We start from the raw sequence: 18419 nt of genomic DNA, 5'->3' as shown, positions 1-18419 counted from the left end.
AGAAAAATTGTAATTCAATAAACATATTATGTATCAATTTCTAATGTAATCCACATAATAAAATAACACAAGTACACATTGTTTCACCAGATAATTTAATATTTATTAATATTAATCTGTAAATTGTGATGTAATTTGACTAAGGGTGCTTCTCAACTTTTATCAAGTTTTTCAATAAAAAAAACTCCTGCAATGTGTACACCTGTGTATTCTCGCTTATAGCTCCTGTGGACGCCTCCTCACTCCTCGATCCTTGCGATGCAATGAGAAAAATTTAGATGTCCTACAAGAAGGCTGAGCTCGATCGGAGGATGGAGGAATGAGGAACTGAGGAGGGATAGAGTGTTCTATTTTTATTTAATTTTTTTTATTATTTTTATATACAACAACTATTGTCATGTTATTTTTAAGTGTAGTATCTGTCCTCCCCCACAGAGCTGCTGGAGCCCACATAAAATGAACCATTGCTCAAGTGTTTGTCTCAGGAAGAGCATTGTATGGGTTTCCTACCACAAACTGGCAACTTATCCAAATATTAATTACACAAACTACTTTTAAGAGGAAGAAGACAATTGCTGCACTTCCTAAACAATGGAATATTTAGATTCAAGGCCCAGAAAGATGGTGAGGCCCCTGTTGGTATTTAAATGCATTATGACTGACCTAACTGTTACACAGAAAGCTACTTGCACTCCACCTCTAAACTCATTGCATTAACGGTAATACAGTACATTAATATTTTACATAATAAAATTCCTGTAGAAAGATTCTAGTGGTAGTTAATGCTATAAATCACAACTACAAATGTCTCATAACTTCCAAAGGAAAGAGTCTCAAGTAATATAAACATTTTATACAGATTAGTTCTGTTTTGACTTTTGAGGGCATAATTTATGTTAAAATTAATTCAAATTGATCTTTGGTGGCTTGAATTACTGTAGAATACTGGCTGTTTGCCCTGGACCTCAGATAGATTTACTTCACTTTTAAAATATTAACTGAACTCATGCATAATTCTATCAAAGATATTTAACGATCATCAAACCTCAACACATCTTTTGAAGTTAACTTCTGCTCAGGCCTCAGTTCTGTTTAATATGCTAGGTCATATGAATTTATTTGAATAGGATGAACTTAGATTCTAATGAAACCACAAAGTTCTCCCTAATGTCCAAGGGGAACTACAGTGAACTTTTCAATATGCAGTGGAATATTTATGACCAAGAAAGTTCTTAAGAAATAATGGAATGCTATTACTGATAATTAGATGCTGAGACAGATCTCAACTTGAGTATCTTGGAACGAAATATTGCATCTTACCTCAAAGTTTCAGTTGAGAAATTGTTACAGGTGAGGACGAAGTGTGTTATTGTTTGCAGATGACTCACTCAAGTTCCGTAGTTTTGATTATCCTTGTATATAAAGGAGCAAGAACTTTTGGGAGTAATCGAGGCTTATCTGGAGAAAGTCAGACTCCAGGAGCAGCAGTCAACTACATCTGGAGAAATGCTTAACTCCCATCTACACTCCTCCTCTGAGCTGGCCTGTACAGGGGGGAGGGAATGTTGGGAGACTTGACAACCATCCTCTCTCTTCTTCCATTACCTGGGCTATAGCTGAAGCTGTTTCTTTCATGATGTTTCTCTTTGTTCTTGTGCCTGCCCTTTGCTCTCTTAACTCTGCTATTCTCTTTCTCACTATTTGTTTTCTCATTTTTAAACACCTTAATGAGTGCATGCATATGCACCTATATACCCATCTTAGTGTGTCTCCTTCACACCCCTATTCTGTTTCAGACATTAACATTCGGTTATCTTTTTCCCATCTGCTCTGTCTACACCTGTTGTTCCATGAACTCTTAAAAGGCCACAAGAGCTTATTTTCTAAAACATAATTAATGCATGAGAGACTAATTGCCAGTGACAAAGCATTGTTTACAAAAACGAATCAAATCAATTAGTCAAAAAATTATTTAATTGGAAAAAGTAACACAAAGGTTCACTTTCAAAAAAGCACAATATGATTGTGCTCTTTTGCCAACCTTGGGTGGATATGCTTGTCTATTAAAGGAATAAAAAAGGTTATAGGTTCAAAACCAGCAAGATTTTTGTATTTGCAAACTGAAAGACAAATCTAATTATTTTTTCTTTTCTTTTTCTTTGGTTGTCAACAGCATCTGTCACATGCTGTCATTTGTGGGTGTGTGACTAATTTTGGTGCATGGACTATTGTACCTAAATCAAATTGAGTTTTTTTCTTCCCTTTTCTGGTATTCTGTGTATCCTGTGAAAGTTACTGGTTTTTACATTTTTATGACAGCAGACAAGGTTAGTAAAACAGGAAAAAAAAAAGAAAGAAAAAAAGTGTATGATTTATGAACAGTGCACTGGTCAGTAATGTGATAATGTCCAACTGTACATACAACTCAGCAAATAACATAATGCTTAACCATTAAGTAGTGGTTTGAGATTACCATTGTCATAAGACTTCCGCTAATAAAAAATAGTCCACTACATCGCACAAAACAATCTGACAGCAGCTATTCAACATTATTTATAAACAAATATAAAGAATGCAATCCAGCAATTATTCAAACTAAGGCACAGGAGAAAATGTTAACATACAGTATTAAACTTTACAAGCAAAAGTAATAAAGGACAATGAACTGAACCCAACAGAGGATTGAAATCCACACAGGATAACAAGAAACTGAACAAGACACAAGTGATCATAATTGTTAACTACTGGAACAATCTAGCAATGGGGAAAAATAAGAAACAGGAACTAATAATAATAATAATAATAAAATAAATGAAATAAAGTTCTTGGAAATGGAAATGTTGCATGGAAAAGTTACATTTCCAGACAGCTGTTCAATAATTAGCCAATATTATCCCACTGTTTTCTTGCCACATTAAAGTCTTGTAACTTTATTTCAGAAACAGTATGTTTTATAATGTTTAAGCAATTGCAGTGCATTTCCCAGGGTTTTTGCTTGTTTTTACAAAATGAGGGACAGAGCAGATTTTTTTTTTTTGTAGTCACAGAGCTTGTATTAAACCTGCACAATTTCTTGTCAAGCCATACCACTAAATTATCACACATAATGAATGGTAGCAAGTATCTCATGGGTCCTATTAAACAAACCAAACAGCTAGACCAAGCATGCATTAAATGAAAGCCCATAATCCCTCATAAAACAGAAAAGATCAGGTGTTTACATCATCTGCTCAGATTAACACAGATAAACTAATTTAGTTTATTTCGGATTTTGGATCTTAAAATCAATAGTTTTTTTTTCTATTGATCTATATCTATCTATATTTATCTACCTTGATCTATTGATATCTCTTCTCTATCTCTCAAACTGACACCATACTGATACTCAACAAAAACACTACAAAAACCTGTGCTAGCAGTGCACAAACAATACATTGTTGCTCTCTTGTCTGTGTGTGCCCATCAATAAGGCTGCATTCTTCCCTTTCTCTCACCCTGTGAGGCGCACATGGATATTTCATTTTGCTTTCTTTTCACAATCCCCCCTCTCTCTCTGCTGTCCTCTAACAGCGGGAGGAAATGCATGCTTTTCATCATTCCAGCCTCATCTATAAGCCACAGCTGGCAAATTAATTTAGGGGCTTTCTACACTGCAGCTCAGAGTCACATTTAAACACAGAGCATGGAGCCAAAACAATCCAGACTTTGAGAAACCTTTACCTGAGGACACACAGAGCATCTGAACACACTTCTAAATAGTTAAGCTAATGAGATGCTCAAAAAAAAAAAAAAAAAAAAAAAACATAACATTAACACATAGCATAGAATAACAAATCATATGGAAAATGTGGTATTTCTGCTTAATGAGTTATTATGCTTCAAATTGTGATAAAGCATTGCTTATTACTGTAATTGGCATTTTGTTACTGCACACTAATTGGGTTCGTTTTGGCACTTTATTATATTGTTAAAAACACCAAAGGAATGTTAATGATCAAGTTTAGAAGTAATACAGGTGAACATGAGCACTGAATAAAGCTAATGGTATCTGGGCACTCTTACCTTACAAAAAAAAAAAAAAAAAATTGGAAATACATGAAAAAAATTAAGAGATTAAATGACAAGTTTGTTTTAATCACAAGTTTCAGTTATCTCTAGAAGTATTTGTGTAATAAAAAAGCATTTTGGAAGAAGTTTTCATAAAACAATGCAATGGTAAATGTGTGTTATTTTTTATTTTAATAAGAACAGCTTGAAGCGCCCTGTTGGTGGCTGGAGAAGGGGCTTTGCATAATATCTCATTATACAACTCATTATACGCCAGAACAGAGGCAAAGAGCGCTGAGAAATTCAATCACAGTTTAGTCAACCGCCTGAAAACATACTATTTTGAGTGCAAATGTGTGATTGGTGGTACAAAGTTCATCAGCTGGAAATGTGGTCTTATAACTAAGCATTATTGTATTTTTCATTTTGTTCTGTATGGGTTTGATTTTCTCTGACAAAAGGTTTCAGAAACATTTTTCTCTTTATTTACAGAAATTTCTAGTCTCAGTCTTCTTGCTCAAATAATGTTTGTCTAATGTGAAAAAAGTTGTGACAAAAAGGCCATTGAATATGCACTGGATTTGAAGAACTCTTAATTCATAGTATTAAACTTTGTAGTGTTATTCATTCAGAAATGTTTATGCTATAGACATGAATCCCTCTTGGTGGGTTTTGTTTGAGCTAGCACTGCCTGAAAAGTAGTTAAATTTGAAATCACAAGTTTATATACTGATTGTTTTTTAGTATAACCAATAAGTAAACAGTGCTGGTATTTATGCAGTCCAACAGCAAAAATGGTATTAGGCAAAAACATATCTGTATGACCAACTACTTCTGCTGAGATTCTGAAGTGCACTTTACTACCATGAGGCCACTTATGATGATAGGTCATGACATGTAATACTGTATGGATTGCATACTAGTCATACTATATTTTACTGGTCACAAAATAGTAATCAAAAGTAGTACCTACTCAGAATATGCAATTTTGTACACATTCACTGACTTTAGAAATGAGTCTGAATCATTAATATAACCTATTCTTTCATTGTATATCCAATATTGCTAGTAGTTGTGTTATTTACATATATCAGCATGACTATGATTATCTTGAGACAGCATATCATTGATCATTATATAGGTTTATTATTATGGTTTAGCAGATATTACCATACTGGTCTCTGTAGTTAATAAGGGAGACTGAGAGGTTAGTGGGAAGATGTCTTTGAGATTTCAGTATGTTATTTCTGGTGTAGGCGGACAGCGTGGGCAGCGGTCATGGAGCCAAGTAGCCTCTAGCAAACAAAGAACTCAAAGATTTCTCCAGACTTCTCTGCTCATTATCTGGGCTGAAAATGATACCAATGAGTGTTGAACTAGCATGGTATCCTGTGCTTTAAATCCTAACAGATATGGCTCAACTAATCACATGCTATACTATTTCCTAGAGGAAGCTGAGTCTATTTGTGCTGAAGGCTTTCTAATGTGTTGATAAAGTTCACTGTGTGTAATCATAAGTCTCTGCCTTGGCTCTCTCATTTGCACTGTTATTAGTACTGCAACTGGGTTTGTGTTCTAGAACCAATCAGTTATATGTAGCCTCTGTTCTTTAAAACTCAACATCAATTTTACTCTATTTAATACAATAAGTCTATTTTCGGAGATTACTATATGACAAAAGCTTATAGGTACTTACTATTTGCAGCATTAACCACTGTATTTTACAAATAAAGTGTTGTTGTGTCATGAAATCTTGCTATAAGAGTTGTTTTCAAAATAATGTGGTTGTTTAAACTTCAGTGCTGTTTATTTATAAAGATACTGTCACGATCATCAGCTGGAGTGCCCGTGAACTCCATCAGAGGGGACTCCACTCAGGACTCTGGCATTCATTTCAATTCTAGACTCCATTTCCCATAATTCCGTGCTAAGGGCTAATAACTACCAGGTGTTCCCCATTTCCACTCGGCTATATAAACTGTGTTTGGACACTCAGTAAGTGCGAAGTCTTGTTTAGTTCTGTCTGTCATTTCCGAGCATTTTCCTTGTGTTTGTTCCTTCCATGTTTGACTTTGGATTGTTTTTACCAACTGTGATTCTCTGCTGCCTGCCCCGACCTCTGCTTGTAACTGGTGCTGATTTTGGATATCCCCTGACATACCTGACGCTGTTTTCTCATCTCTGCCTGTTTAGACCATTCTCTTTAATAAATCAGTACATATGGATTCAGCCGTCTCTGACTCCTTGTTACAGATACAGTCTGTGTGTTCGTGACTGTAATTTTGACTTCTGTGCAGGTCACATTTGTTATGCCATTAGATGGAGACAAAAGACAGTCTTTTTGAATGAATCAGTAGCAATGACTTTTATATTTAAAGGAACTAAAACAAGGACATTGTTTTTACTTTCAACAAAACCTAGTAAAACACAACTAACAAATGCACTGACCAGCAAATCAGTTGAAAGAATACTACAACAAAGATATTGTTCTCCTCAGTGGACATTAAAACGATGTTTTATTATGAATGTGAGATTGAGCTGAAGAATGAATGATCTATCAGATGCAGGTAATCACATGCGCTCAGTCTCATAATACTTTATACTACATAATACTAGCATTTAACTGATTAAACTCAGTATTTGTTATTTGTTCTAAAGTTACATTTTGAATGAATAGTGAAGTCTTGGGTTTACCTACTAAACTGTCAATTTGAGATTTCAATCCATAATGGAAAGAAGTAGTTCCGCCTACAATAGTTTTTTAATGCCCCATTACTGTTTCTAAATTATTTACACACTTGTGCCATTGAACCGTTAAGCCTGTGTGAACTAGTTTGACCAACTAGCAGTTAACCAAAAGGGAAACCAGTCTTACTTTTCAATTCAAATTTGAGTAGTGAAACCTTTTGTAACTTATTAAAAAAGTTATGACCAGTCAAGTAGAAAAAAAGAAGAAAAAAAGAAAATAAATACATGACCAACCTTTATGGACTTGTCTAAGCTGTTTATGGTACTGGCCCCCAGGGCTGTATTTCCCAAATGCATTGTAAGACATTGTAAGTTGACCATAGAACCATTGTCACCAATAAGAAAGGAAGGATTTTTAGAAATCTTGGCCAATTAAAAAATATGAAAATGAAAAGTTTGAGCGTGTACAGTACTCAATACTTAGCCCGGGCTCCTTTTGCCTGAATTACTGCAGCAATGCGTCATGGCATGGAGTTGATCAATCTGTGGCACTGCTCAGGTGTTATGAGAGCCCAGGTTGCTCTGATAGTGGCCTTCAGCTCTTCTGAATTGTTGGGTCTGGCATATCGCATCTTCCTCTTCACAATACTCCATAGATTTTCTATGGGGTTAAGGTCAGGCGAGTTTGCTGGCCAATTAAGAACAGGGATACCATGCTTCTTAAACCAGGTACTGGTAGCTTTGACACTGTGTACAGGCTTCCTGTAATAAGTGCAGCCAATTATTTGATCTCTGTGCCAAATTACCAAAATCCAATAAAGCATTCCACAGCTTTAACTATTTATATTTATTTACATTTTCACTTTTTAATTATAATTAGGTCTACTGAAAGTGTGAAGATTTGCGTCCTGATTTGATTCTGATTTGAAAAACATTGGTTTTCACCAAGAGGGTACTTAAAAGACCTCCAGGATGTGTTTGCATCATGAGACACCTTTCATTTCAGTCTGAGGTCTCACTTATCATCAGTTGCAGAGAATCAAGAGTTTAATCAACAAATTAGACCAGAGATTGCTGGACAAAGATATTGGAAGAGACAGACTCTGGGTTTGATGGCTTAGCTGTAGCCAATAAGCTCTGCAATAATCACTAGCTTCTCATTGAAGACTGTCCATTACACTCCTACCAGACGCTCATTAATTTCCATAGAGATGATGCATCATCAATTCCATCTTCTCTCTAGTGTGTGGCAAGTTCATTTACAGCCTGTAGAAGTGTGTAAAAAGGGAAACTTCTCCAAGGGGTTGATGGAAACGGCAAGTGGTATTTATAGTTATTCAAACAAAGGGAAGGGGGATTAATGGCAATGTTGTGAGCAATTCTGTGCGATAAAGAAGATGGAAGAACATCCTAAGGGGAGTCCAAATTGCTTGAATGCACTGGTTAATATTTTTTTGCAGAAAACACATGTAAACTTGAGAATGGATGCTTCCGTGTTTTACTGGGCCACTTCTTACAGATTTACTTTGTTTTCAGTAAATCCCAAGTGACTTTCTTTTCAGCGGCTTATTTAATTGATCTGCATCAGCAGATCTGAGCTTTATCATCATGTATTATAATACGTTTGTTACACGCAAAGAAATTTAAAGGCTATATGCCAGCTTTTGATGTTCAATCTCATTATCTCAGTATTAATACGTAAAGCAATATTTCCCAAAGTCAGGGCCACAGAGGTATTTTGGAGGGCTCTTGCCTAGGCTAAATAATTGAATTCAAATATTAAAATTCTAAAAATTACACAGGTATTTGAAGCGTAGTCTGTAAAATAATCCATGTAGTTATTAAAATAATCCAATTAATTAATGTAGTTATAAATACATATAAATACAAATGTACATAAGTGACAGATCACACCGGGTAAATCAACATGATTTTATTGTTTAAATTCTTGTTTTAAATAGATTTAAATGCATATTTTTGTAATGTTAATAAAAAAGGCAAAGAGGCAAAGTGAGTGGGGGTTTCTGTTGCAGGAAGTGGAAATCTTGACTGAATGTAACAATGCACCTCGAGCTGGCAATCAATACAATACAAATCAATACAAATATGTGACAATTCAAGTCCGTTGGGATTTTAAACAAATTCTGATACAGTTGGGGATAGGAGTTTGAATGTATCTCTGAGGAGAACTGACTGTCTTTAGGAAAGTTTAGATGGTAATTTCATTTTCATCTTGCCTCTGTATTAGCAGGGCCAGCCCTGGCATTTTGGGGTCCCTAAGCAGATTTTCAAAAGAGGGCCCCCCAAAACCACCCTCCACTGTACTCATCTTAGACTGACACTTTCCTGTAAAGCAAATGTTTAGTATCATTGAGGTACTATTATAGTTTTTGTGAATATTGTTTTGGAATAATTTAATAATTTATTTAATTTATATTTTAAGAATTTTTAGTAATGTTTATGTTTTTGTTGTTTTTATTAGTTTTGTTGTTTTTAAATATGTATAAAGTTATTACATTTTATTTCAGTTTTAGTCTCAGTTATTTTAGAACATCAAGATAAACTACATGTAAAGGTGAAATGTTGCCTTGTCAACTAGCTAAAATAAAACAGTTTAAGTATTTTATTTCAATAAAAACACAAAAATGTATGAACATTTAGTGAGATTAGAATAATAAAAATAATAATTTATTATTACTATTATTATTATTATTATTATCATCAATCATAATACAGAATAATCTATTTTCTGGGCTGGCATTTTTTTTTTATTCCTGATTGAAATGCACAAATGCATGTATAGGCAAATGCTTGAATAAATATATGGCATATTTAAATATTTGGTGTTATTTGACTAACACCAAAGTGAATAAAAAATCTTAATGGCTGTTTGAAAACATGTAAATACTGTTTGACTTCCTTTGACCTCCTTGAAAAACAAGCAGGTTTCATAAGTTTTGCTTGCCATGACATGTGGCCCCTGGTGGTCACGGGCCCCTATGCAACCGCTCATATAACTTATTACACTATGCACTCTGTGTAATAGCCAAAGTCCTTTTTAGACTAATCATGCCCATCTTTGAAATGCATGCAAGTGCAACTCCTGTTTTTTTGAATGGGGAAACATCAAATTATCCAAAACTGTTCACTAAGCTTACGAGTACATTTCATATTTGAAATTACCAAAGAAATCTGACAACAACTGTGTCATAAATGTTGTTACTTTTGCTCAAATAGTGTTATAAAAAGCTTATTTTTCAGGCTAGATCAGTCAGTGCGCATGTACAGTCCTAAGAGCACTTCTCAGAATGCTAACTGTTTCTATATGAACCAGGACTTCTAATGGCAGCTGCAGTGATGCGCTGACTTTACTGATAAGTTATTGGCTCTTTCATTAAGAAGCCGGGCTTACTGCAATTGAGCGGCCATATTGGTTGTTGCATTTTTCCCCATTGAAAACTATACAAGTGGGACTGCTTTATCTTTGTTTTTTGTTTTTTTTGTTTTTTTTAATGAAATGCTGTATCACTGCTGTTCCATAAGTGCCACCTGCTGTAAGAGAGTTTAAGTTTAAATTTATTTATAAAGCATATTTAAAACAACTTTGGTAGATCATAGTGCCCTACAAATTTGCTCAAGACCATCACCCAAATAGACAATAACAAGACGTTGAAAGCACAGGATTACAAATAGATGTTTAAAAGACTTTTAAACTCAGGCACTGTAGTCACTGTTCTGATAAATAATGGCAGTTTTTTTCCTTAACTTGGGGCCAGCTACTGCAATAGGTAGCCAGTGAAGTGAATGCAGAAAAGGTGTGATGTAGTCCAATTGGTGTACAGATGCTTTTTGGACCAATTGAAGTATATAAATACATGAGACAGGCAGCCCATGATACGGCGAATGACAATAATAAAGTCATAATAAAATAAAAGCATGGAGTACAATCTCTACTTAAGAAAGGTTTAATGTTGGCTAGTCTTTGAAGGTGATAGAAGCTGGAACTGACAACAGAGAGAGTGAATTTGCATTCGCCTGTCTGTTTTTTTTGTTTTGTTTTGTGCAGATATGTTTTATGTAGTGTAGTTTCACAAAACATAAGTCAGACCATTCTGTTTTTGCTTCAAATTTCTAAATTATATGATCTAATGGAAATAAAAAAAAAACTGCTCATCAGTATTTTGAATCATATCGCATTGGGAGCTGAGTGACATTTCTACTTGACTGTATGAAGTAAATCATAATTTGAAGTATCAAGCCATTATGGTCAATATTGTGACTGGTGGACCTTCCTGCAGGACAGCCACCCCAGGGTAAACATCCAAATCTATTCAGGGATCGGTTGTAGCATTTTCTTTAGTGGCCTTGGTCCCACTTTATATTAGGTGGCCTTAACTACTATGTACTTACATAAAAAAATAAGAATAATGTACTTATTGTGTTCATATTGTATTGTAAAACACTTTTGCTGCTATTGAGGTGGGATGGGGTAAGGTTAGGGAGAGGGTTGGAGGTATGAGTAAGTTTAAGGGTGGGTTAAGGTGCAAAGTATGGGTCAACAGTGTAATTATAAATGTAATTACAGAAATTAAATACAGATGTAATTACATGTAGTTTTTTTTTTAAATATAAGTACAATGTAAAAACATGTATGTACACAATAAGTACATTGTACTTAATTATTAATCAAAATGTAAGTACATAGTAGTTAAGGCCACTTAATATAAAGTGGGTCCGAAAAGATTTTTAAAGGCAAGTCAGGTTTGTGATCATTGATTATAGAAGGTAATGACTTTTGAATATGTTTTTATACTTATTGTATTCTACCGTGTTTAAATTGTATGTTATTGATACTTTGGTGTACTCCTGCCCAGGGACAGCAGATGAAATTTATCTCTGTAGCTAATTCTGGGGTAATACTTTATTGTCCATTGTCCCTGACAAAAAAAAAAAAAAAAAAAAAAAAAAAAAAAAAATTCTATCTATCTATCTATCTATCTATCTATCTATCTATCTATCTATCTATCTATCTATCTATATATATATATATATATATATATATATATATATATATATATATATATATATATATCTATGTACAAACCCATAAAAGCTTAGTTCTTCTTTGAAACACAATCTAAGTTATTTTGGATGAAAACCGGGAGAACAGTCCATCTGCCATCAGTGGTTACTCAAAAATGTGTTCAGATCAAAGATCGTCAGTCATTTGGCCTCACGATCTCACACGCCTCATCTGCTGCAACATACATTAGCCCAGATTCAACAAGGTGGTTTAATTCATCTCTTGAAGAACTGTGGAAATTAAAATTAGTAATACAAAGACCAGCTGCTGGTTCTTCTCTCCTGGCCAATGGACACCAGCCAGGACAACAACTCTTGGCAAGATAAGTCTAGGCATCTGGGGTGATCTGTCGTTCTTTTCCAGAAGAACATAATCCATGATCTGATGAGGCTGCTGGGCTGTCATGCTCTTCCCACTATTACTGAGGTGCCTGTAAATCTCTCTGGGATCTGGGTTCCATAACTCAGGCTCTACAAATCTAAATCATTGAAGTGATTGCTAATGACTTATCCGGAGCAGGAAGGAAACTTAATTGTTACTTTTGTGTCATACAATGCTTCAGACTAGTACCTTATAAAGTAACCATGCATTATAAGGCATGGTTCAAATCCAGAAAATACACACCAAGAACCTTTTGCAGCATTTTAATGTATTTCCTGCTAAGATCACTAGTTCCTGAGGGAAGAAAGATCTTGCCTTGTTCCCATGCCTCAGTAGATGTGCCAACAGGTGTTGCCCTGCCATACGACACTTCATCACTTCCAGATAAAAACTGTGAAAGGATTTGGCAACTGCACACTTTTAATTACTTCCACCTGCCTCACAGGGGCAAGACCCTTGTATTACCGCCTGAGCCCTTCTGCTGAGCATAATTGCCCTTGCCTAAAAAAGTGCTTTGTGTGTAATGCAAGAGAAGCTGAGCAGAAGAACCAATGATAATTGCTTCCACATGAAAGAGAAGAGGCAAGAGAGATGGGACATGCTCTGGAATATCTCACAAAAGGTGATCTTGAGGTTACTGTTATGTTGAAGATGATGAAGACTCTTGAATGTGTTTGGATGTCTCTAAAGAATGGTCCCTTCAGCTTTTATGAGCCTCTTCTTTATATTGGTTTGAGCAACCGGCTATAGATAATAGACCCATGATAAAATTGATAGCATGCATGCTGCATGACATAGCACTGCTTTAGGTGGGGTTTTATGACTGCTGAGGACAACTGTCTGTAGTGCACATGGTGAAGTTTACAGAAGGATTTCTCAGATGAGGCAAGGATTTTCCTAAAACAGCAAAACTCATAAATGACAAAGTATGTTGTTTTTCTTGGCTGAAGTATCCAATTTAATTAACAACCAGGCTAAAATGTAACTGTAGGCTTGGCTGCAGATTAATGTCTTGTTTCAATGAAAGCAACATTCCAAAGATCAAGAAAATGTAAATCGCTTTTATAAAGGGCTTGTTCAACCCCAAATTAAACGGTGTCAACCACATAGCAACATGTTAAAAAGGCATGTCTCATATTTTCTTATTAAAATGTAAAAATATAGTTAACAATTTTGAACAATCCAGTATATTTGAAGAGTTTTGTTCCAAAACACAATAAATGCAATTGTATTATTATTATTATTATTATTTTATTGAGTTTCCACTCAAGCCAGTATTGTATCTGGTCGGTATTGAAAAGTCAATTTAAAATTTTATGCAAAAAGCAATATTCACAGAGTTATTGTCATGTTTTTACCTTTTTTCCAAAACACAACAAAGGCCAGTCTCCCTTTTTTGCAGAATGTGATATATCTGCTCAAACATTCACAGCGCACCATTCCACGCACTCTAGACAGTAATGGCGACACTATAAATACACCCGGCATCTTAGTTTTCCTCTTTTACTTTGTACTTTGTGATCAACAAACAAGGGCTGCACCATAAATCGCATGTGATTGTAATGCACAACTTGTCAATAAAGCCGGTTCTGTGATTAATAGTACCAGTAAATCCCCATCACATGCTTTCAGATGGAAATTATTCAGATGCATTTAATACACAGAGCTGTAGATCAGTGACAAGCTGCGCAATATCACGTTCATTAGATGAATCACATTTGATTATGATCGCGATATTGCCTAGCTTGTCAGTGTTAGTGTTTTTTTTTTTCCATATACCATTTATACCAGTACCATTTATGATTTTGTTAATACAGCACGTAACACTAGTCAACTAAATGAATGTAACATGACAAAGATGAATGCACTTTTGGAAGTTCAATGTGAGGGAAATGTCATTTTTAATTTTGGTGGTCTAATGTGATGTTGTTCATTTTCTTGTTCATGATGAAATTGTATTTTATTGCTGTAGTTAATTTAGAACAATAACAAGATGAACTGTTGAATTCATGTTCGAAGGGATGACTGATTGTATTTTTAGTAAAGTGCCTGTATATAAGATTAGTATTGATTAATTCAGAGGCTGTCATATACGGATCATCTTACTATGTTTTTCATCAGTTTCAACATGAAAAATAACTTTCATATTGCTTCAATGGCTTTATTGCAATTTGAGGGGGGAAAAAAGAGTATCATGGATTTATTGCATTTTCAGGAAGAAAAAAAAAATAGAATAAAATTTATAATAAATCTTTGGAAATCAAAACCTGGATTTAAATTTTTAATGTTATTATAACCTAAATGTGCTTTGTGAATGTTTGAAACAGGCATCAAAATGAATTTATTGCGTTTTGGAACCAAACTCTTCATTGAGTCTCATAGTCATTTTGAATTTGGTGAAAGAATGAGTATTGCTTCTCTATAATGAGCTGCTGAAAGGGCAAGCTGTTAGTCTTCACAGACAGGCTAAGATTCCAACTAATGCATATGCTTCATTACAGCATGAAGATGGATCTCAGTGGCTTTGGAATTTGTGTGATCATCTGTTTCTGAGATCTGCTGTCAACAGACAATACACTGGAAGAACATCAAAACATTGGACAAGCCTCTATCAGGAACTAGGATTCTTTCACACTACCTGGCATTCTTCAATGTGTGTTTTGGCAGCTGTCCAGACGAATGAAGGTGCATCACAGAAAGGATTCTGGTGGAAGAAGTGTGCAGTGTAGAAAGAACATGGCATTTGGATTCTGGCCCATGTCTTAATGCTGCAGTGAAAGCAGCATTTTGCTTCAGCAGGAGATTTGCTAAAATGAAGGTGGACATATTGTTTTAGTTTTTTGACTGACTGACTTTTTTACTTATACATTTTAGTATTGCTGAAGTTGTACAGTTGATGTGTGCTGTTTCTTTTCTAAGCCATAAGCCTGACAAGATTTTCTGCATTGATTGTTCTTAAGTATTTACCCATATTTTGAATTACACAGTGTATCATTTTTTTATACAGTTTTGTGATGTTCTAGCATAAGATGAATTTATTTTGAATTTATTTGATTTTTGTTTGATGTTGTCAGAATATCAAAACCCAGCTATTCAAATTAGAAAACATTTGAGAATGTAGTTGCCCAATGTAAAAATTAGATACACAGTACACTTTTTTTTTCTTGTATGTGTTATCTACACTTTCCAGATGCTCATTTAGAGTGTGTGCTATTATCCACAGTTCACCTTGGCCATCTTCAATATCTGTATACTGCACTACAGTGTCTGCCTGTCAGGATGGCTGTTCACCGGATGGTCCAGGGAGAGTTGATGTGGAAACCATTGGATGTGTAACCCTCGGAGCACACATGTACACCATCCTTCTTCTAGGCGATAAAAAACAAGCACTGAGCTCTCCCAGCACCAGCTATATTCTCCTCCTCTGTTGCTGAGTGCTTTCCACACTCATGTAAGTCCTGTTCGCTTTTACAAGAAGCAGTGTTTGAGATTTTCAGTACAGTATCTGCTAGCTGCCCCTTGTCCTGTTTCTAATGTCTCAGGAATTCTCAATCAATTTCATGTTTTAAAATAAATTAATACTTTTATTCAGCAAGGACGCATGTCAGAATGTCAGAATGGGAAAGAAAGGTGATTTAAGCAATTTTGCGTGTGGCATGATTGTTGGTGCCAGACGGGCCGGTCTGAGTATTTCACAATCTGCTCAGTTACTGGGATTTTCACGCACAACCATTTCTAGGGTTTACAAAGAATGGTGTGAAAAGGGAAAAACATCTAGTTTGCGGCAGTCCTGTGTGCCTTGTTGATGCTAGAGGTCAGAGGAGAATGGGCCGACTGATTCAAGCTGAGAGAAGAGCAAGTTTGACTGAAATAGCCACTTGTTACAACCGAGGTATGCAGCAAAGGATTTGTGAAGCCACAACACGCAAAACCTTGAGGCGGATGGGCTACAACAGCAGAAGACCCCAACGTGTACCACTCATCTCCACTACAAATAGGAAAAAGAGGCTACAATTTGCACGAGCTCCCCAAAATTGGACAGTTGAAGACTGTAAAAATGTTGCCTGGTCTGATGAGTCTCGATTTCTGTTGAGACATTCAGATGGAAGAGTCAGAATTTGGCGTAAACAGAATGAGAACATGGATCCATCATGCCTTGTTACCACTGTTCAGGCTGCTAGTGGTGGTGTAAAAGTGTGGGGGATGTTTTCTTGGCACACTTTAGGTCACTTAGTGCCAATTGGGCATTGTTTAAATGCACGGCCTACTTGAGCATTGTTTCTGATCATCCTCCGATGGCTACTTCCAGCAGGATAATGCACCATGTCACTAAGCTTGAATCATTTCAAATTGGTTTCTTGAACATGACAATGAGTTCACTGTACTAAAAAGGCCTCACAGTCACCAGATCTCAACCCAATTGTGCATCTCTGGGATGTGGTGGAACAGGAGCTTCGTGCCCTGGATGTGCATCCCACAAATCTCCATCAACTGCAAGATGCTATCCTATCAATATGGGCCAACATTTATAAAGAATGCTTTCAGCACCTTGTTGAATCAATGCCATGTAGAATTAAGGCAGTTCTGAAGGCGAAAGGGGGTCAAACACAGTATTAGTATGTTGTTCCTAAAAATCCTTTAGGTGAGTGGACACTCTTACAAGATATTTCTGTTTCATATGCTGTTCTTTTGAAATTTCTATCATCAAATAATCCTGGAAAAAAAAATTCCTTAAAAATTTGACTCAGCACAAGAAAAAGGAAATAAAAAGTGTTTCTTTAGCACCATATCATTATACTAGAATAATTTCTGGAGGATCATGTGACATTTCACACGGGGCTTTGCCGAATAAACTACACTGTAAAATATATTCAAACAGAAAACAGTTACTTTAAATTGTAATAATATTGAATTATAGTAAAGTTTTTACTGTACTGTATAAATGCAGCCTTGGAAAGCAGAGGAGACTTACTGATCCCAAACTTTTAAATGGTATTGAAGAAATTAGCTCTACTGGAAGCCAAATGATCCAAAAGTAAACCAATATCCACACAAATCACTGGACAACAGGCAGATCTTCTGAGTCTGTGTATATCACTTATTTTCTGCTAAACATTTAGTGGGGTTTACATAGTACAGTTTGTTATGATTTAAGTTAATGTAAACAGATGGGACAAAACTTATGTGTCTCAAAATTATGGATCTGTGCATTAGGCCTTGCAGTGTTAAAGGGGTCATCCGATGCCCACAAGTTGATATGATTCTTTAGGGTCTTCATGAAAAATCTGTAACATAGTTTAGCTAAAATTTCTCAATGGTAATATAAAAAAAACTTTTTGTACCCTGTCAAAAACAGCTCTTTTCAGAGCAAGCAGTTTTGTACCATTTTCCTGTAAATGTTAATGAGCTCTGCTGACCCTGTCCCTCTTTTCCGGGCCTCTAAAGGACTGTTTACTTTACTCCATCGTGAAACTTGCTCAGTAGCACATTATAAGGAAAGGCAATTTCCATAGATTAATTAAAAAAAACTTATACTCACTTATTCTGTTGATGATTAAGCTGTATCACGAATGATTCGTGTGAACATAAACGCATTTATGTAGGTCTGGGCACATTCTCTTCTGTACATAATTAATCCACTGCATTTTCAGCAGCTCAGATGTCAGGAGTAAATGTTGACTGCTATGTTCATTATATCCAAAAAGAGAACACCTCAATTGCTTAGGAGGCATTCTTGTCTACAAGACTACAAGACGGTGAAACAATGGCGGATTGATGACTCCTCACTCAGGGCGGGTCTAAGGTAAGACGCCAAGTCTGTGCTGAAACGCCACTGTTGATCAAAGTATATTGGAGAGGCCTGTCTTTGTGATGTCACAAAGACAGGCATCTGAGATCGGCTCGTTTTGACAATGGGGTAAAGAATTTTGTAGATAAAAAAAATAAATAAAAAAAAATAAAAAAAAAAATAAAACACTAGGTGGATTTTGATCATTATAGGGTTGTTGTGTACAAACACTGCCAACACACATTTCAGTTCAAACAACTTGTAAAAGTTGATGTAGTATTGGATGACCCCTTTAATACAGCCACAGAATTAATTTTGCATTACATTCATTGTACTTGTATGTGCTTGCTTAGGCTGTAATCAGAGTTATATTGTGAGGCTCATTTGAATGATTTAGGGGAAGCGTGTACATATGGAGTCCCCTAGGCTACA

General features: G+C 35.5%; 1 protein-coding gene across 3 annotated transcripts in view; it reads left to right on the top strand.

The window, feature by feature from the left end:
* Window positions 1-18419, top strand: part of LOC128026946 (ligand-dependent nuclear receptor corepressor-like protein) — a 450432-nt gene that overhangs the window by 287970 nt on the left and 144043 nt on the right. The gene's annotated exons all lie outside the window — the stretch shown is intronic.

Source organism: Carassius gibelio, chromosome A14, assembly GCF_023724105.1.
Source record: "Carassius gibelio isolate Cgi1373 ecotype wild population from Czech Republic chromosome A14, carGib1.2-hapl.c, whole genome shotgun sequence".
Taxonomy (NCBI): Eukaryota; Metazoa; Chordata; class Actinopteri; order Cypriniformes; family Cyprinidae; genus Carassius; species Carassius gibelio.
The sequence above is the reverse complement of the archived record's forward strand: the minus strand, read 5'-3'. Positions and strand labels throughout refer to the sequence as shown.